General features: G+C 37.6%; 1 protein-coding gene across 5 annotated transcripts in view; it reads right to left on the bottom strand.

Moving 5' to 3' along the window:
• LOC129722561 (mucin-2) overlaps positions 1 to 22,225 on the bottom strand; it is a 381,740-nt gene that overhangs the window by 121,941 nt on the left and 237,574 nt on the right. For all 5 annotated transcript variants that reach the window (XM_055676131.1, XM_055676129.1, XM_055676132.1 and 2 more), the window contains one exon: positions 20,929 to 20,959. The gene's annotated coding sequence lies outside the window, so the exon portion shown is untranslated. The remainder of the gene's footprint in view (positions 1 to 20,928; positions 20,960 to 22,225) is intronic.

Here is a 22,225-nt window from a genome sequence, read left to right as displayed (position 1 = left end):
CATCTTTGACCAACCGTTACATGGCTTTTTGAAATATCGATTGATTTTTTGCACTTTTGTGTGCATTTTTCATCATTTATTTTTGTTTATTTGTTCATCGTCTTCGATCATATCGTACAGACTGGTTTGTTATATGATATATTTTTAATTCTATTTTTAAAACTATTTTTGGTCAAGTTAAAGTCAAATAAATCACTGACGTCATTGAATCCTCTTAGGCAGGTACTTAGCGGATTGTTATAACCATAGCTTGTCCTGTGCCCGGGTATGGAGATCATTGTCCAGTATCGCAACTGGCGCTGAGGAACATTAATTTGAATTGTAATATTGTTCGTTAGGACGTCGAAAACAAACAATCGTTGAAGTTTTATTCGTCTTGTTGACAGCAATTCCAGGTCAATCAAACGACATCGTTGCGAGTAGTCGGGCAGATGTACAGGGTCATTCTACAATAGGTGATGAAGAGCAAAACGTAAAAAACATTTTTGAACTCGCTCAATGCGAATAACTTGAGAGGTATGGTACGGACCCCATATGGAAGCAGCGTACTCCAGAACACTGCGTACTCAAGCACAGTATAGTGCCTTAAGTGCGTACACGTCAGTAAACTGTGAAGTATTGCGGCGAATAAATCCGAGGATCGAAAAAGCTTTAGCGGTAATGGCGGACACCCAAGTCACGGATAGACTGCACACGGTCCAGTGGAGTTGTGTCGATGTTGTACTGATGAATAATCAAACTATGACAGAGACTGAAAGTGATCACCTTGCATTTGTTGGTGTTCACACGCATCCCGTTCTCTTTGCACCAGCGTGAAAGGATATCGATGTCTTTTTGTAAGCAAATACAATCCAACATGGACTTAATTATTCGGAAAATTTTCAGGTCATCGGCGAAGAGCAGCTTTGCAGAAGAATTTCGTTGACACAAGTCGTTAATGAAAAGCACGAAAATCAGTACACTTCCCTGTGGAACTCCAGACGGGATGTCGAACTTTCTAGAGCGTGCAAAGTTCACCTAGACGAATGCGCTTCTACCGGTCAAGTACGACATTAACCAGTCGGATATCCAATCGGGGAAGCCCATATGCCTCAGCTTCTCAATTGCGAAGGTGTGCGAAACGGTATCGAATGCTTTTGAGAAGTCGATGTATACCGAGTCCACTTGATTTCGACATTCAATATCCCGAAATAATACGCTGGTGTAGCATAGCAAGTAAGTTGTTGTAGAGCTAGGTTATTGTTAGTGAAAATTACTTTTTTATTACCCAATTACTTTACTGCTAGTCTCGAATCTTGAACTCGTGCTCATGAGGTTGCTGGTAGAACGCGTTGCCGATTCGTCTATCTTGACATATATGCATACGTATCGATTTAACATCGTACATCTGATGTTGTCTAATAGCTATTTTTTAAATTGAAATAGCGCTTAACCAGCCAACAATCAAATAACGGTGTGAAGTATTTCACAAGTTTTCTTTAGCCTTAATTTTTTGCTTGTTCAGCTGATAAATCAACCTGAGCGTTGTAGCCATCCGTTTCACCAGTATGCAGACTTTATTCAGCTATTTTAAAATTATTAGCTGTTTTATTCAGCCCAATTGTTTGTTGGGGGCTTTCTTAGTTAATTACCGGATTAATCTGCAAGGATTTCGACTCACTTTGTCTCTCACTGATCTGATGACCTTCGGTGTGCGAGCGGACCGTGGACGGCCACTTCCCGGTTTCCGTGGACGTGGTTTATCAGCTAGGTGGCATGCCACAATCGTTGCAATTTGTTTTACGGGCTTATGGGCGAGCAGCAAACTAGTCACAATCTTCTTTACGAACATTTTTCTCAACTTTGTTACTCGCGAACCACTGTTTTGTTTACACCGCCTCAGAGTATACAGTCAGATGATTACACACACGCATTAAAACAGTAAAAATAATGTTTGAAGCTACCCACAAACGTGTATTGAGAACTTTCGCATTTTTTTATGGGACATACTGTAGAGCAATTCTTATGAGCTAAGGTTTTGTTTTAAAAATTAGTGAAGTGTATAGGATTTTCAAAAAGAACGTTATTATTTTTGATAATATTTTGCCAAAATTAAAAAAATAATATTTAATTAAATGTGTGAGTTTTGTTGAAAATTGATTTTCTTTCCATTTTGGGTAATTTTTCTTAAAGAACAAATAATAACTCGGAAGGTGTTTTCAAGTACGTTGAATAAAGAATCTCCACTCGGAGCATACAAGCTATCATGCAAGCTTTCATGTGGGACGCTACTGTTGATTGTCACTTCCAACGTATGAACTACTATTTTGGAAGCAACAAAAAGAACACTTCTAAGCTCTCCCTCGCTTGTGCGCTATACTTATCTTCTGCAACATCGTTTCAGTGTTCACTTTCACTATCACACGTGATTCCGTAGTCCTAATTACACCACTAAAATTAGTTTTGTTTACAAACCGATAAAGGATTGATTCTTTACTTATGAAAGTAGTGTTGCCGATCGCAGAATTATTACAAAACGACGCAGATTAAATTATCAATGACTTGAAAATAATTTAAAAACCGAACAGATTAGCAAAATAAGTACCGAGAAAAGGTCCGGAATTACATGGAAAAAAACATGAAATGGACTGAAAACAATATAAAAAAATTTAAAACAATTCAAAAATATTGTAAAAATTATTCAAAAGCCGTGCCCAAAAATACAAAAACCTGCTCAATTGAAAAAAAACAACAAAGTCTACATATATAAAAATGGAGTTCTGTCGGTCTGTCTGATCTCTATAGAATTAGAAAATACTGAGCTGATCGTCATGAAAATTTGTACGTAGGGGTTTTTGGGGCCGAGAAAAGTTCTTATGATGGTTTGAAACCCCTCCCTTCTCTATAAGGGGGGAGATTCCATACAAACAAATTTCTGTATAACTCGAGAGCTAATCAAGCAAATGGAGACGAGTTTGGTACGAGAGCGGTGTTTGGAAAACAGCCTAAAATGACCGAATACACCCAATAATGGTATTCCAAGAATCGAAATAATGTTCAAAGGCCGAAAATCAACTCCAGATGCAATTTCGAAGTTAACCTTAAATGACAGTTTGCTGCCCAATATGGGTATTAGACTGGGATACGGTTATATGGGAAAATAGTGATGATGTTATTTTTTCGCTCCCATGCACTTTTCGTGTTCCTTATGGGTCCTATAACAACCGTGTAACTTTTCAGATCGATCGGTGGAACTATATTTTTGCGCCCGATTTCTAAAGTTTCCATATGATTTTAAATGAGAAAATCCTGGATTCGGGATTGATAATAGACAAATACTCAAAAAATTAGATGCTATGGGTGGAGGATCCTTTTCAGGGTCTCTGTGTTTGATAAGAAAGATACTCTTCGTTCGTTTTCATTATAAGTGAGCTACACGCACACAAACCTTCTTTCCCACCGCAGTCGCGGAGATGCAGAGATGAACTTGATCTTGTTCTGACGGTGTAGCCGGAGATAGCTCGCGTTGCTTCCATTATAACGAGCCGCGGATCGGAGCAGGTTCGTTCGGTTAATAAAAATCGTGATTGATCTTTCGACTACGCAAGAAATAACTTCTAAAAATATGCGCCTGCCAAAGTGCATTTATTTTCTCGAGGATACTCGGAAATAATAATAGACACACGTTTAAAATTTTGGATGCTTTTGATGGTAAATGATTTTCACGCGCACCGCTCGCATAAACCCACGGGGTTTGAGAAGAAAGATACTCATCGGCCATCGTCGTTATAAATTAAGTTCGCACAGTACTGTCCAATTCAGTCACTTATCACGGTGACACATCCCACTTTTTTCGTCGCAGTCGTGGAGATGCAGAGGTAAACTCGGTTTCCTGTTTTTTTTTTTTTTTTTTTGTATGGACCCCACTAGAACCAGTAGTTTTTTTTTATCTTTTGTGACATTATCCGAACGTTTTTGCTGTTTGCACATTTATTTTTTACCTTTATGCAATGCTACTTGTTAAGAAGTAACCTGATCCGTGTTATAGTACTTTTTGTTTTCTTCTTCAGACTTAGCCTACCTGCCTTCCTGATCCTACTTCCTACCTATTTCCATCCTTATCGACTTTATCATATCCTCCCACAAGCTATCACTCTGACAGCCTATAACATGCCATAGTCTATGATAATATCGAAGACCAGTGGTTATTGAGTCTGGAGGGAAGTTAAGCGTGGAAGAGCCTGAGATTAAACTCATACTTGAAGTCCTTCTGCCAACGAATGGCTTGGTTCTACTAAGATTCGAACCTATCACTACTCACTTGTCAAAGTGGACTCTGTAATCTTGCGGCTACGAAGTTCTACTATTACACTTTCTTCTATTATAGCAAAAAATGGAGCATAAATTCTTGCCAATATGTTTGGTTCTAAACGATAACTGTTTTACACGTTTTTAATATAAAAATAATCAAAGAAGGCTCTTTTACAAATTTGCTTTAATTTTTTTATATTGACACAAAACAGTCAAGTAGCAGTTTTTAGTGTATCTTCTTTACAAAACTAGAAAATGATTTTCTGCAACTCGTTCGTAGACATTAATAAACTCAAATATCAAAAAATATGTATGTTTGGTTATTAACCTATTTAGCGTGGAAATGCACAATTTTAACATATTCACCTTCCGATTTTAGAATTTTTTAAATTTGTAAAAGCATCTTGAGAAGTCTCAAAAATTTCTATTTGTAACCGCTTTGCATTAGCATTTTTTATTTTTCTCGTGTATCTTGTTTTTTTTTTTTTCAACTATTTTTAGTATGCCATGTTCATTAAGCAGACAATATGTGCAGCAGGGAAAGCGAAAAATAAGCGAACTGGGAATATGATACAGATTTAGAAAAATATACCGCATCCCGATGGTACATTGTCTGCGTAATGAACTTAAATGTTAACAGGTAAAAGCCGTTGTTAAAAATAGAAATTTAGTTCGAAAAAATTTACCCCTACCGAGCACCTTCCGTTGTTGTGTCGCACTAGCAAGCACGACTCAGACAGACTTTGGTCTCGATCACACAGGTCTATAAGAGTTATCAGCATCAGCTGACTCTTCTGTGTGTGATGAGACATTCTTTTCAGTCGTATAAATAACGCTTGCCAGCAGAGTGTGAGCAATAGAACAAGTCGGCTGTGGAATGTGATACGCATATACATAGTTTGTGTAATAGTACCACCGTCCCTCGTAGTTTAATTGATCAAAACACCATGCCGGAGACAGGGAGATTGCGGGTTCATATCCCGTCGAGATGCGGTATACTATTCTAAATTTGTATCATATTCCCAGTTTGCCTATTTTTCGCTTCCCCTGCTGCACACATTGTCTGCTCAATGAACTTGAATATAAAAAATATATTGACATGATTTAAATATCACCTATTAAAATTTCCACACTCTCAGATAACATTTATTTTTTTGGTAATTGAACCATTTTTTAAGAATAATATTTGACGGTTTTATATATTTTCTCCGCAACCGAAATTTTTCACTAAATTTAAAAATAAATTCATGATTTAGTGATATTTATAACCTTTTGTTTTAGGCTTTTTATCTGTATTCACAAATTTTTCTTGGCAACATAATTATACTTCCATGGGCTTTTGATTGTTGGTATTCGGATGTATTTCAGTTCATCTCAGACTTTGCTGTGCCCTAGTATTAATGTTTCTATTTTCTGGCTGCTAAGTCATCTATGATTTAGTAAAAATTGTCAGTCTAATTTTCTATTTATTACTCAGAATCTTAATTTGGTTTTTCAATATTAGACTGCAGCCCCCGTATGAATTTTAACTGTTTCGGAATGCTATGGCTTTGCTATTGTACTTTGAAGCATCTTAATTTCTTTTCTTGGTATAATAAATTCGAAATTCACATTCAATACATTTTTTAAAATATTTCCTGTTTTTGAAGAAACACATTTGATTAGCGCTCAAAAAATCGTTTTGGTTTCTTTACTTGTGTCCTACTTTAAATGTTGTTCGCTCAAGTTCCTGGTGTTTGAATATTTTTATCTTTACTATTAAATCAACTTATACTCTGGTGTCTGTTTCATCAAGTTGTTAATTTTGTTGAGTAAGTTCTGCTAAAGTTTAGTTGGTGTGTTGTTGTGATATTTTCAGTTTTATTGACGGTTAAGGTTATCATATAATGCTGTAAGGCCGTGTTAAAATTGCCGTATTTCACGAGTTTGGTTTTTTCAATTATTCCATTCGGATAATTCATTGATCCAGTTTCACATTATCATTTCAACTTGCCCGAAATAGCAATCGATTCTAGGCACAATCGTATCCCAGAAAATTCCACTCTAGAAGCATAAAATTGAAATAAATATTTAACAAATGACCACTTCGGAGAAGAAAGCTGAAAGTGGCCAGCACACATATTCACACCTGTTTCACACCTCGACAAGTAAACAGTTATCCTGGCTGAGGAAAAACGGATCAACACGGGCGAACCTTTTCCAAAGGACCGGGTTGTGTAAATAAGCTCGATTTCAATCTGTCATTGTTTGCCGACAAAAAGGATCCCAAAGCAAAATATACCCCATCGATTGGCCATCGTATCTCTTCGACCTTCAACATGGGCCCGATTCCGATAGGAGAGCCAATTCTGTAGAACGTGTAGACCTGCTTGACCTTTATCGCTCTCGGCTCGAACCTTGCACGGAACCCGTTCGGAGTGGCAGAGGGTAGCCGTGAAATCGACCCCCACAGCGCCCGGGTTCTCGCTCATTAATCATATATCGGTGAAGAGGCGTTCAGCGAGTGCGAAAAACACGCACCCAAACGGGGCTTTCTGCTCGTTAGGAGGAAAGACCGCACCTCGTCGGATTTTCAAGGCAAGGCCGGCTCGTTGCACTTGCATTAGTGTCTCATTGGAACACAAGAACACGCCTAATCGATGTTTTATTTTATTTTATTTCATTTTTTCTCTAGCTTCTATCTGCTGCCTTACAGGCAGTGTCATTGTGAGGATCATGGTGCGTGCGGCAAAACCGGTGGAAACACTGGATACTAACGGTAACTCGGCTAGCAGTACTTTCCGTACATGCCATTGATCACATTTGGAGGAAAATGTCATAAATTAGTACTGTTTTTATTGAGCTGTTGGCGGTAACTTGGACTTCAGGCATGGGTGCGACACTCTGCTTTGCGCTGCCAAGGTTTTTCTTCACCTGAGATAAGAACTAATGCGGTGATGAATGTTAAATGTTCACAGACTTTACGAAATAACTGTACCGTGCATGCACGACGAGGCGGGATTGGTCCGACAGTGTGTATGCTTTGGCAACTCGATGGACACACCTCTGCACTGAAGCGTGTTTCATGGCCGAAAGCTTTCCCAATAGAATATTTTGCAAGCATTTGACCAACTTCTAGCGGTATCGGTTACACCGTGCAGCCGAAGCAGTTCCTTTGACCGAACGAGCATAAACTTGTGATAATATATTGACCATTAGTAATTAGCTGGGACACGAGAGCGGAACACAGAACGACACTTGACAGCAGTCGTGGGCTTTTTTTTTCACTCTCCTTCTTCTGCCACGAGTACGAATAAGTTTAGTTGATTGCAAAGACAATTTAGCAATTGCAATTTAGGGATTGCGACGTAGTTAGCGTCGCGTTGAATGGCGCGGAAAACATTAAATCGTTAGAATTACTCAATTTCTCACCAGCTGCCGCATAGCGGTTGTTGTTGCTGAGTACTGTACATGGTCCCAAAAGTCACTCGCCAAAACGGTTAGAAAGTGTGCCCTGATTGCAGGGTAGAAGGGCAGAAACAGTGCAATATGTATTTCGATTCTGAAGGTGAGCCTTCTTCTGTCGAAATAATAATGACTCAAATTGAATGAAGTGAATTTGAACGAATCTATATATTCTATGATGGCGTTCGTAAACAAATTGGTCATATTTTCAATTTTTATTCCTACAAATAGATAAAGGAAGTATATAAGTTTTATCCTTTAAAGGCTATTATTATTCAAGCTATCTGATTTTAGATTGCTAAAGAAAAACGAGTAGTAACAAGACCTAATATTGCTGCTTAGGCGTCGTACACAAATGACGTAACGCATGAAGAGGTAGGGGGGGGGGGTAGTAGAGACAGTTACGTAACTGTGATGCTTGCTCAAAATCGAAAATTTTGGAGGCGGGTCTTGCTGATCAGCGTTACGTAATTTTAGGAGGGGGGAGTCATGTCGAACGTTACTCATCGTTACATAGGAGAGAAGGGGTCTGAAATCTAGATTTTTAGCGTTACGTAATTTGTGTACGACACCTTAACGATGACACGCTGTTAGGCATACAAATTCGAGGTAGACGGATGTGATGTATTTTAACTATAGGTCAAGCATGCGAACATGTGGCATACGGACGCGACGACAAATGGTCGGCGTGCGACCAGACCGAACCGAGCGCCATTTTTTTTTTTGAAATTGAGTTTTTAACACTAGTGGATGTTAAAATTGATAATCTATCCCTCATGAAAAAACGAAATCATTTGAACAGTTTATAATGGTATTATAACAACATTTATCTCCAGCAGCTTGCAGGAAGCATACGGGATGAGTAAACTTTGATCGCCGATTACTCAAAATAATGTTTTTGGCGCTTGGTTCGGTCTGGTCGCACGCCGACCAAATGTGCCTGCTATTTACAGTTCGTATGTAAATATTTGACAAAATTTATGGATAGTAACGAGGTTGGGTTTAATCAAAGATGATCAAAGCAAATATGTCGATTCTCATAAATAACCTTTCGCAAGCGTTAATTATAATACCGCGATATAACTATTAGATCCAAATCAGTAAATCACTTGTAAGTCTGCACGAGGCCGTCGCTGTCTATGGAAGGTCAGCGGCTGTTTTGGGTATGCAAATCAGCCTAAAATGTCCAAATACCAACCAATAGATATATGAAATCTGGATGATACCCAGAAATCGGGAAATAACCCTCAACAATTTTCTTCCAGAGCAGTTGTCATACTGTCAATTTCATTTAAACGTAGATGATTTTCAATTGTATATCTCCGGAAGCTAAAATTAAATTGATGACTTTGTCGATAAAGTCAATTTAGATATTGAAAAGATTACTAGTTGGAGTAACTTCAATAGCAATAATTCAAATGCTAAAAAAACTCAAGCAACTGTATTTAAAACGAAACGAATGGTTCTCAATGTAGACTCTCGTATTAAAGTTGGAGAAGATATCATCGCATTTTCTCCAATCGACAAAAATTTGGGTATACTCCTGGACAGTCATATGAAGTGGGATGCGCATGTATCGGCGGCATGTAAGAAAGTATATGGGTCAATGCAATCTTTAGTTGCATTGCTATCCGGTTACAACTCGCGAGATCTCTTACTGTCCTCCTATCCGATTATGGCAACGTACTTTATGCAAATGTTTTTCACGAAAACTTCGAAAAATTAAAATTGGCTTTCAATTCTGTCACCCGCTATGTACATAACATTCGCCGGTTTGATCACATTTCTAGTTACCAGAAATCATTAGTTGGGTGTACTTTCAAAAACTGCTTAGATACATGTCATAACAAACAACTAACTTCGTCAAAGACACCATGCTTCTATCTGCCTATTTAAATGGGTTTTGTGGAGTGTTCTAAATAATGCCTCGTAAAATCTTTTTTTTTTTTTCAATATAACTTTTTATAGTGATTTTCTACAATTTTCAATGTATTGCAAGGTTTTTGTTCTCTTTCAGCTTTTGGCTGATTCGCCTCTAATTCTACAATGTTGTTCATTGACGTTCATTTTTATCTCACACATATCATTGGTTATTGACGATTTTACTAAATTAATGAACCTGCAAATATCTATAGGTAAAACCATTTCTATATTAAATTAAAAGTCGAACACCATTCAATCCAGATATAGGCATTTGTCTTTCGCTGTCTCTTGCACTCGTAAACCTGCGAACCTGCGCTGAAATACTCAAATTCTTTTTCCAATTTATGAAGCTAGTTTGCGATAGCAGCTATCACTCTTTCCACGCAATCAGTAAGCTAATGCAATTGGCAAGTGAGTTGCGTAGACTGCACATTTTTTCCTAAGCTGCAAAAATGTGATCGAATATTTTTTAACCTAAAATAAATGATTTTGAAGCTGTAGAGTCTTTAGCAAAGTTGTTTTTAGGTCATCCTCCAGTTTAAAGAAGTGTGAATAATCCACCTAAAACTGAGATACGAGAAACTTCTTTTTATTTTTACACATAAAATTTCACTTTGTTCGACAAAGTTGTAGCACATTCTGTAAGAAACAACTTTCTCCAAGACACCATACGTCTACCTTTCAGTTCAAATGAACGATTATGAAGTTTTCTTAAGAAGACCCTTTTAAATAAATTCAATCAAACAATCTATTATGTTGTTTACTAGAATAAAACACATAAGTTCACCGAAGAACATCATTTTTATATCTTATATTTATTTAGTTATTGAAGATTTTTTTTTTAAATAATGCACTAATTTTTAGCAAACGCAAAGTTTATCCTTTTTTCCTTAAAAGCAATAGTGTAAAATGGCCCTTTGGTTATCAAATCTGTTACATTAAAAGCAATAAAGTTCTTCTTCAGTCAAGTAACAACCAGCGTTGCAAAGCGAGCGAGAAGCAAAACCTTTCTCCTTCTTTCTGCTTGAGAACGAGACATAGGCTACGCTTCTCAAGGCTTCTACACACACACACTTTCGAGATACTCTTTCTTTTTCATGCATTCCCTTGAGTAGCAGCAAACACGCATCGACACGAAACAACTCTTGTGTATTGCTACTCAGCGACAGTAAAAGAGTACGCGAATTCCTGCTATCGAGTAGGAGTACTCGACTAAAATTGCTCAACTAGGAGGAGTGCTTAAGAAACTGTGCTCGAAAACGAAAATATTTTCTTTATCTACTAGGTTTTGCTTCGTGCACCGACAACCGAACGTGCGGGGAAGAATCTGTAAAGTATCGCATACTAGAAGATGTAAATTATCGGACTGATTTCGAAAGTTTTTCAGGCAGTCGAATGCAAAACCTGTTGAAGCCAACCGCTAACGAAGTAGTCCGTTACCCTATTTGAAATATTTTTTTTGTCCCTCCGCAACTATCGTAATGCATCTTGAAACAATTGTACTCGGCTGGTTGTGCTTGCGAGGAGGGAACTACATGCGAGTAAAAGAGTAAAAACGAGCAAGGAAGACAGCGAGAAAGAACGAGAAATAGCTTTGATGAAGAAAACTCCAGTGTGTGTATCGGAAGCTACGAGCAACTCACTTGAGAAGCTGCATGCTGTTCATGATAGTCTTACTCAACACTGGTAACAACACATATTGTCATATATTTTGTACATCTTATTAATTTCTTCTAGCTGCAATTTATCTGGTGTGTATGAATTTGTTTATTCGTTGTACGCATACGGAGTAGAAAAAAAATAAGACAAGAGCTGCCAAGCAAAAATAATTAAGGAGACAGAAATGAACCTGATCATTGCATCAATACAAATGCAGCGAGTGAAGTATCGATACAATGTATTGCGGTTCTTAGTTGTATGTTCTTCTGCAGAAACACATACAAGCGTGTAGTCGTCATATGTTTTGTTACTTATTGGTTATTGCTTTTTGCGTCTAATGCGCGGTCATAAGACACAAAAAGTAATAAAATGTTGCTCAAAAGCGACAAAATCTTCCCCGTTCGTGTTGGGTGTATAAAATGCGAAGCGATAATATTCATCAACTTGCCATCATCATATATTTTTATTTCTCAACGGAACAGTAAAATAAAACAACAAATTAAGTTGGTTCCATGCAAAACATGCGCGAGTCGCGGCCAGTTTTCAAGGTATATATATTTTCCTAAAAAACAATAGAGAATTGAATTAAAAGTAACACTGGTCGACAAAAGCGGAAAATATTGCCCTAAACCTGAAACAAGTTGCTTTAAAACGATTATAGTTTTTTCGTCATAGCTGTGAATTTTGGTGCCCCTGGGGAATGCAGAAGTGCGTCAACAGGCCGCAGAGTAATTGCTCGCCGGGTTCGTCGCTTTTACGTGTGCTTACGGGAAAACTCAATCGAGTCTCTGCAAAAGTTATAGTAAAGATCGAGAATCGATCAACTGGTTCAAAAGTTATGAATTTTTGAAAATAAAATACATCGCGTAAAGCCATTTTTTATAGTCACCCTGTTTCGAAATTGGTCTCCTAAAGCGCTTCAATTGTGCTCAAAATTGTAGGGATGGATCTTTGTTGAAAATAATTGAACCAGTATTTTTTCGTTGGACCGTTAGGGAGCCTACCTCCGAAATAGATTGACTTAAATCTAAAAAATAACATATTTTTTAAAATTTCTTCATATATAGAGTCAAGTGTGCCCTTTTAAATGAGACCGAGTGACATTTATACAAAAAATATAAAGATAAAAAAAATGCATATATTTTAATGAAAAACAATAATAACTTTGAGTAGATTTGAGATATATACGATGTCAGTATTGCAAATTGTTTCTCTTAAATATCCCTTGAAGTCGTTTAAAAATAGTTTCAAGATGAAAATTGATATAGAAAAGTTAGAGCGAAAAATGTATTTTTTAGTAAAAATCGGTTATTTTCCAAGATAGAAAAAAACTTTAATTTTCAAAGTTACTTAAAATTAAAGATAAAAAAGTTAGATTTTTTCCCTGAGTGGACTTATCACTGCGACCAGAGATTAGATCTATGTGATATTGCCCAGGTGTTTTCTGTACTCCGCACTTCATATTATCAGCAGTATCACTATTGAAGTAAGTAAGTAACAATATCGCCTAATTACAATTCCCTGGAGAGAACTTTCATACATTACTCACACCAATTTTATTATAACAGGGACTTATTCTTGCTAGAAGGAGAGTCAACAGAGCAACTGTAGAATTTCGATAGATGGAAGGGTTCTTGGTGGGAAGCCTGAGAGTAAACCCATGCTAAAGTCCTTTGGCAACCAAATGGGCTGATTCTACTAAGATTCGAACCCACGAACACTCGTTTACCAAGGCGGACTCTGTAACCTTGCGGCTACGGAGCTCGACGATAATTCCCTAGCACCTGTCCGATGGGTTAGAATAAGCGAGTAAAACCTTACCATCCTAGGATAAAAAAAGTTAGATACTTGATTGCATCGAAAATTTGGGTCACCCTAATGTTTGATAATGTTTCAAACAACAAACAATATCGCATGCTTAGCCTGGGGGCTAATAGCGGTCTCGATCGACTAGAAGATTAGTTGAGAGCATTCGTTACCAAATTTTTTTTTGCACATTTTGCATGTTGTAGGATAATTACAACGATACACCGTGCCCCAGTGCTGAGTTGAGAAAATTTCCAGCTCGAAAAGATCCTCGACTCGATCGGGATTCGAACCCGATATCACAACCGTGTGGAAGAACTAGCCGACTGGTTAAAGCCAGAATAATAGCAACTACTTCAATTGAATAATTTTGAGGTGCTGAAAAACGCCATTGGTGTGTCACAATGACGGTGCTTCCCACACAGACGGCAATTTCAAAGTCTAGCATTTAGGAATGTGATCTCCAAATATCAGTGCGGTCCACGCTGTTGGTTCGCTGTTATAGAAGATTGCAATCGAATGAGCGGGGGTGGGAGCTTACGAACATATTCTATTTGAAATCGCCGCCAACTACCCTGCGAGTTGCAACTTGCAACAGTTAACGGAGAGAAAATGAAGACTGAATTTGTGCATGTCTGCTTGTTTAGTTTGATTTAGATTGTCACTGGGAGTTTCGTCTGATAATTGGACCTATTTTAGCCCTGAATGGTCTAAATATGCGTTAACTTAATTTTAAATAGCACTATAATAAGCGTCACATACACACAATTTGACTGCACTTTGCTGAACGCAAAGCTAATTTTCTAATCAATTGCTGTAAGAATGAAGACAATCCGTTGAAAATGATTCCCAAATGTCTGCTCGAAAAAGAACAGTCGAAATTCATACATTATAAACTAAAAATTAGTAACAGAACAGAGTTAAAAAATTATCTTTAATGGACATTAAAGAAAGGTCTATTTATATGGATGGTTGTCAACGGAGGGGGGAGGGATGAAAACCGTCAAAAATCATTTAAATTTTTAGAGTTATTGTGTATTATTAACGACTGGTATGAGTTGTACGGATAGGATTGATCTGGCTTTCTCAGTCTTTTTTAAGATATTATACGACAATCTGTATTTGATAGTGAAAATGTTTAGGGGCATAGTACAATACAATGTCATGCAAAAGTCACTCACATAAACAGTTTCACTATCAGATACAGCTTCCCTTGAAAAAGGCCACCAAAAACGACCGAAACGTCGGGCAATTTAAACAGATTGTCATATATTTTTAGAGTTATTTTTAATTTTTTTCAAAGAAGATAGTAAGCTACCGTAAAACGGGGCGAAAAGAAACAGTCTTCGATATACTTTGCAGTGTACAAAACGTACCGTAATGGCTAGAACTAATGTAAATGCTTTACAACATGAGTCTAGGCTACCTCTATTAAGGGTGTATCTACCATTTTGATAAAAAAAATTCATTCTTATAATAAAATAAATGTTACATGCAGTGTTCAACATTTTCGAAACAAAACAATGAAACTGATTATTCCGCGCTGTCATTTCGATTCGAACAGTTTCATTTTCACTTGTTTCCTTCCGGCCGCTGTCATCGAATCTTTTCTTTCTCTCTTTCCCGTCTGTTGTTCATCGGATCGTTTCAAATGAGACTGATGACTATTTCAATAGACGGAGAGAGTTACGGAGAGAGAGACTCTTTCATTTCCTTCAGCGTCTCAATTTAAACTAGCACCGCATCGCGTCGTTTGATGATAGTTTTCTAATACCGCAAGCCGCAGTTAAAACGGCAATGGCATCCAATAAATACGTTAAGCAAATTCCGATCAAAATTTCGGAATTTTTATCGCTGTTGATCACTGGCGATGCGTAACCACATACTTGTAATTTGTGTAATCGCGTCGTTTGATGATAGTTTTCTAATACCGCAAGCCGCAGTTAAAACGGCAATGGCATCCAATAAATACGTTAAGCAAATTCCGATCAAAATTTCGGAATTTTTATCGCTGTTGATCACTGGCGATGCGTAACCACATACTTGTAATTTGTGTCAAATAAATGTTGTGTGCAGGCCCGGATTTGAGGGGGGGAGGCAAAGGGGGCAAAGGGGGCAAATGCCCCGGGCCTTCCGATTGACAGGAACCCCGTAGTCCCGGGGCGACCTTTTTTTCGCTCGTCACCTTCCAGAACTTTACCTCTAAATGTTTTAAGAAAAGAGGGCCTCACAAACAAATTTACCCCGGGCCTTCCCGGGCCACCCAGCGCCAAAATCCGGCCCTTTTTGTTTGAACAAAAAAAGACTTGTATTAACCTTTTTCAAGATTAGTAGTTTTGTTTCTATTCGCCCCGATTTTTCTATTTACCCCGTTTTACGGTATTTTAATTAAGGGGCACCTTTTCAAAACTTTCCACGGGAAATGTGGTTGGCCCTTTACTATAATTTGATTTTTTTTTGTTATTATTAGCAGTTTTTCTTAGTTGATTTCTTGTCATTATTCGGATAATACTACTCTTAGTATTTTTTTTTCATAGTTTTTGTATTGTATTTTAACATGTTACTTATCTTTGCTAGAAGCACCAGAATTCAGACGATTGGTAAAAAAGGTAAAATCTTTCATATTTTCCAGTTTCAACTCTAGGGCAAAGCCTCTGTCTTCCAGTGTGAAGGAGACTGTTTCAAAGAAACTCTCTTTATCACTATTAGCAAAGTTTCAATTAATGACAGAATAATAGCAACTACTTCAATTGAATAATTTTGAGGCGCTGAAAAGTGCCTTTGGTGTGTCACAATGACGATGCTTCCCACACAGACGGCAGATCCAAAGTCTAGCATTATGGAATGTGATCTTTAAATATCAGTGCGGTCTACGCTGCTGGTTTGTCCGTTTCATACCTGTTTATGTACAATTATACTCCCAGTGGGCTTGTCGTTGTGCACTCGAGCGAGCAAAACAACAGCAACATCAACCAATCGTTTACAAAGTCAAATCATTTGTATACTGTTGTGTCGACTGTGCTGGAGAAGAAAGGTAATGATTGCTTGTTTAGTCTGATTAAAGCTAACAATTGGAGTTTCGTATGATGCTTGGCGTCGTTTTCAGCTCTGATAGGTCAAAATATGCGCTCAACACAGCTTTTTTATTTTTATATAACAATAAGCGTCACATAAACACAATTTAACGCATTCTGGTAAACAAACAGTTGATTTTCTAATCAATTGTTGCAAGTATGAAGGAAACCCGTTGAAAACTGACTGAGTTTTAAGCATTTGAAATTTAACAATTTTGTGACAACACTCTAATGCAGCCCCAAGACGAGATTCTACGTCAAACAAAAGAGAAATAATCGGAAAATAATGCATAAATTAACTAGATCTTGAAACACGAGATTGAAATTAAAAAAATGATATGAAAATGGTTTCCGAATGACTGCTCGAAAATAAGCGATCGAAACGATATTGGACAAGTTTTAGTGTTCACAAAGAGGGGATATTTTCAAATTTTTAAAAGAAAATATTCAACTATTTTATTTAACTATGACAATTTAAAAAAGTTGTTTGTTTTTTTCAGTATATTTTGACATCGTTTTTGTATTACATTTTAGCGTGTTGTTGCTACTTTTAAAACGACTTTCAAATTTTTGAGACGACTTTCGAATTAATTTTGCAAAATTTTTTAATGATTTTAATGTTTTTGTATGATTTTCAGGCTATTTTGATGTTATTTTCAGGTCATTGCAAGCCACTTCTCAGTAATTTTTAATTTTTCAATTAGATTTTTGACTCATTTATGAGTTTTTTCAAATTATTTTGCGTCATTTTGTAATCCTTATGAGACAATTTTGGGCCTACTGTGTGAATCGATTTCATCAATGTATAGTTTTCTCAAGTCAAGAAATAGATTTTCTTCAACTCGTCCAAAAAAAAACAATTTAGTAGATATAAAAACTGTTGGGATATAATTTTTCAAAGATTACACCTATAAAAATTCGATTTCAAAAATAAGCCTTGAATGAGAATAGTCTGAATAGTTGTGAAAAGGTTTCATCAGAATCAAACCTGTTCGTTTCGGATTTCAGCATTTCTAAGATTCAGGCATTGCTTAGTGGTTTGACAAGGGTTTCAATACCACAAACTATGATATATGAAATAAATCAACTATCTAAGTAAATTGTATTGTAGCACCGCTTAAAAAACTGAGTATCTTGTTAAATTTTATCAGCAATAAACTGCCGTAATCTCGCAGACTGACGTATGCGACAGCGAGTGAAATTTTCAGTACGAAGCTTTTTCCAAAAACGTTTATATAATGAGTGTTAGGACGAATTTCAACAATCTGATCTGTACATAATGCATTGATATAATTACAAAAAATTGCCGAACATATGTTTTGTGAAAAACGGTTTATTAACTGAAGTTATGTTACCAACGTCATTTTGTTGTAGAAACAGTGATTTTTTTCTCACTATTTCTACAACCGATGGACGTACATCCATCGTAGTATGCGACAAGTCGCTCAACTTTTTTTTTCATAATCAGGCAATAGTCGCGATTCGAGAATACTTTTTCAGCAATGAATTTGGTTTGAAATATAATAGCCTCTACCATCTTCCATCTGCACTTCTTCCGTACGAAAATCAAGTGCGCTTTAGTTGTCCACGAGCGTGGACCAAGCTTCGTGGCCTCAGAGGGCTACAGTATGATCAAAGTTTTGTAGATAGTCAACTGCGTTCCGCTGCGAATTTGATTCGAGCAGTGCGTCCTCCGGAGTCCAAAAAAGGCACGATTTTCCGCCTTAGGACCTCGACGAATTTCTCTGCTAATGTCGTTCTCGGTAATCACCAGTTAGCCTAGATGCACGCACTTGCCAACTACCTCAATTTCATCCCCGCCAAGCTGAATCCGTGGCCGGAGATTAACACGGTCTTTTCTGGGGTCAATTGTAGGCTTCTGTTCATCATCCCGTTTAAGAAAATATCCGTATTGAGTGGTATTCGATAATTTTGGGATGTTTTCCAGAGAGCAGAATTCGTCATCTTGGATTTCTAAAAGGCTTAATTTCTGGCCTCTGGGTATCATTCTGATTCCGGAAATTCTCATATTGGGTGGTATTTGGCCATTTTGGTCTGTTATTTAGAACCCAAAATTTGTCATCATAGAATTCAAAATAGTCTCTGGGGACAATTCTTGGCTCCTGGGCATCATTTCGATCATTTTAAGCTATTTTCCGGAAATATTGTTTCAAATATGTGTTTTATTTGTACGGAACCCTTCTCTTGCAGAGAAGAGAGAGGTGTCGTATTACCTTACCATAGAAATATTTCCTGCTCCCAAAAGCATCTACATGCAAAATTTGGTTTATTTGCGAGTCGTTGAATGCAATAAAAGCATCACAAACGTAGTTGGGTTGGATTTACGTCACGTTGAGTAGAAATGGCGGTTACGTCATTGCGTTTTCGTGAATAAATGACGCTATTTGTTGCACTTTTGATAAAATTTTGGTGCCTATAGGTCCGGTTTGGTGTGTTCTATCGTTAAATCGCAAAAAACACAAATCGGTCACTTTGGCGCTTACGTCAGTCTGCGAAATTACGGCAGTAAAAGTATTAAACTTGTTCCAATTACAGCGACACCGGTAGTTATTGCACATTTCCCTTTATTCGATGTTTAATTCAGGCAATTAAGTATGTTATTAATAAAGTAATATGGGCAATGTTAATGACCAGTCGACCTTGGCTTGCACCTAATGTTTCATTGAAAACCGGTTATACAAATCATTTCAAATCATTTGTTTCAATTCATTCAATTCAATTCATTTTATATCAAATTAAAGAAACATTTGTTTGCTAAGGGCTGTTTTTGATTACAACTGCGTTTAAGATGAAGTAATAAAATCATAACAAATTGTATGAGAATTTTTCGAATGCATTTCTGAAACCTTCCGGTAATGTTCACAGATATTACTTTGTTTTTAATCAATCAAATCCTGCAGGCAACTCACTAAACTCGAAACAGAGCTAATAAAATCTCCACCACTGTAATTACTATTAGAAATACCCTGTTTCCGAACTTTTTCTATGCTCGTAAAACTTTTCCTATCTAGCTAGTAATAGTTGTAGCAAAAAAATATAAACCCTATTCTATCATCTTCAGACAGACTCGTAAGCCCCGCGCATTCGATCTTCCAACTCTGCGCTCAGCCTTACAAGCTTCGGAAGTCGGAAATTAAACGTCATACGAGTTTCGAAACTTTCAACGGAAACTACCTGGCCAGCGGCGACGGAACGGCATCAACTACTACTGCCGTAGGGCCGAGGACAAATGCATCACTCTAATTTGCTGTCCTCTTCCTCCACTCACCGAGTACTGTCGGACTAGAGTCGGACTGGGTGGGGTGGGGAAAGGGTAAGCAAGAACGGTATTGATATAATTAAAAAGAAATTAAAAAGTTTTCCTTACGACAGGAGGACTAGCCTCGGCACAGGTGGGCGGCGACGGCAGATGCGCAACTCTCTGATAGTGCAAAACGCAATGTGCAAAACAGGACAAAAAATAACCTAGAATGATCACGATAAAATGAAAGTTTATTTTGTGACGATTCAAGCGTTGCTCAATTCGATGAGTTGAGAAGAAAGTTTTCTTTTTTCCTTCTCAAAAGAAGTAGAAGAAAAAAGTATATTTGAAAACTTATATTTGTACAATCAATTGCAACCAACTAAACGGACAGTAAATTGAAAGTCGATTGAATGTTGAATTATGGTGCGTCTTTTAGCATGGGTTTTTTTTCTTCGGCGTTGGGTTAATCGAATTGAATGGCCGTTACGAATCGTCCTGCATTACCAAACTACACCGCATCACTTAAAAGGCCTAGAGCTCCATCATCGTCACATTCAAACCCTCTAATAAAACTTGTCAAACGTAATTACCATGGACAGTGATTGATAGCGCGCTTGCTCCAAGCCGACACGGATCCACCCCAGGACGGACATTGCACCTGCACGCCAAGGCGTGTGTGTGTCAGGCGGGAAAAACGACGCAACCCACCTTTTTATTGAATCGTGTATTTTCCCTACCTCAGTACCAGGAATAGGTGGCAGAGCCATCCGGCCGTTTGTGTGGCTGATGTGTGGCTTACGGGGCTGACACAATCAACCGGAGTGTGACAGTGAACCATCAAGTATCCCATCTCTGATTTCTACCACCAGGCTATTAGATGCCACTGACAGCCCAACAAACAACAACCACCTGTCAGTAGCTGTTGTGTGGTGGAAAAGCTAGCCCAGAGCTTGGCACTTTGAAGGCGGTTTGTACTTTTCATTTCAATCGTTGGGTTGAAATGAAAAGGCCAACCTGTGGGGGTAAAATAATAAATGGACATGGATGGATTTACTTATTCATTCAGAAACTGTTTTGAATTTCGTTTGAATGCTGAATATTGGGTAGAATCACTGTTTTTTGGTTCAAGCTGTCCTTGTTCGAGTTTGATTTTGTTCACACGGCAAGTTTTTATATTATATATACCACTTCAGACATATCAATAAAACTAGTAGTTCTTACTGCTCCTCTAAAACATCATTGAATATTTCAGTATCACTTAGACATGACTTGCATTTGCTAAGGCGCTAGTCTGTGGCTCGTAAGCAGCAGTAGAACAGTGATAAGTTTAACCAATTTCGAACGAACAGCCAAAAGGGATGTTAAATTATTTCCGATAGGTACTACCTACAGGCGATCGGAAATGTTACCAGCCGGAATTGATTGACAGTCGTGTAAAATATAGAACAGATTTCGACGGTTGCTTACCGGTCAACTACTGGAATGCTACGGTTGGACTCTGAAAGAAGAACAATAAAAGAAAGAAAACATTAGAGCCGGGATGAGAGTTGTAATCATTCGATTACGAAACGAATTAGCAGACTTGTGATGATGGTTTTTAGAAGAACTTTGTTGTAATTAAATATTCAATGCGATTAAATCCATTTACATACAATATCTAAGCGCTCGTGGCAACAACGCTTTTCCATCAGACTATTCCCAGTCGCAAATTAAAATCACCATAATCCGTTCCTCCCACCAGGTGAGAATTCAATCAACTAATCCAATCCCGCTGAACGAAAAGACTGTTGAAGCGTGCTTGGCCGTTTTAATCCCTCTGGCCAATTGTTGTGTTTTGCGAAGCAGGTCACCCCTGTCGCAAGGATGTTTTTCCGAACAGCTTTACTAACAATTCAGTTCTCCTCCTTCGATTCCTGTGAAAAAGCGATTGATACCTATTTGTATTGCGATGGTGAACTAATGATTATTGTTATTACAACGATAGCACTGAAACTGATCCTATGCTCTTGTTGACAATACCAATTATTATTATCAACGTTTCAATAGCAACGTGCAACAACTTAAGAACTTCTCAGATGCTAGGGATTTGTCCAATAGATTGGAAACCGTAAACAGAACGGAGAATATTGAGTTTTTCTCTGGATTCAATAGAAACAGAGGGGGAGCCGAAACTTTTTATCGTCTCAAAAGTCAATTCGAATGAATGCAAGAAATACCCAATTCGACCTTCGATGTTCGATGAACACATTTGTAGCAGAAGTACATACGAAAGTTCGTTATTGTTTGACAGTAATAAAAGTTTGGCTTACCCATTCGGAGGAACAACAGATTTTGCTCGAAACCGAAACTCCCCGCTATGGATGGAGAATTGAACGAGATGGAAGTGAAAAGGCCGTCGAAATGGGAAAAGAAAAAAAACGCTGCAAAATGTCAGTTTTATTGTAAAAGTTTTTCATTTTTGCAACTCATTGAATGATTCGATTTGACTACGCTTCCATTCGCCTACGTTCGAGCAATCTCAAAGTTGCAAATATCGAATGCGGTGAAGGGGGAGGAGCGAAGACTGTTTGATTGTTTTATTTCGCGAGCAAAGTGTAATCGTTTCAGAAGCAGGAGTCGTTAATAAGTTCAAGGTAAAGTACATCGTGAAACAATTGTTTTTTAAGTTGAAAATGCAATTTTTTTTTTTTTTTTTTTCAGAGCAGACCTTCAAGCCTGTAACTTTTAATTCAATGCTCTACTTTTCAAATCAAATTAACAAATC

This window comes from Wyeomyia smithii, chromosome 2 (assembly GCF_029784165.1).
Source record: "Wyeomyia smithii strain HCP4-BCI-WySm-NY-G18 chromosome 2, ASM2978416v1, whole genome shotgun sequence".
NCBI lineage: Eukaryota > Metazoa > Arthropoda > Insecta > Diptera > Culicidae > Wyeomyia > Wyeomyia smithii.
This window is presented reverse-complemented; position numbering and strand designations above follow the sequence as displayed.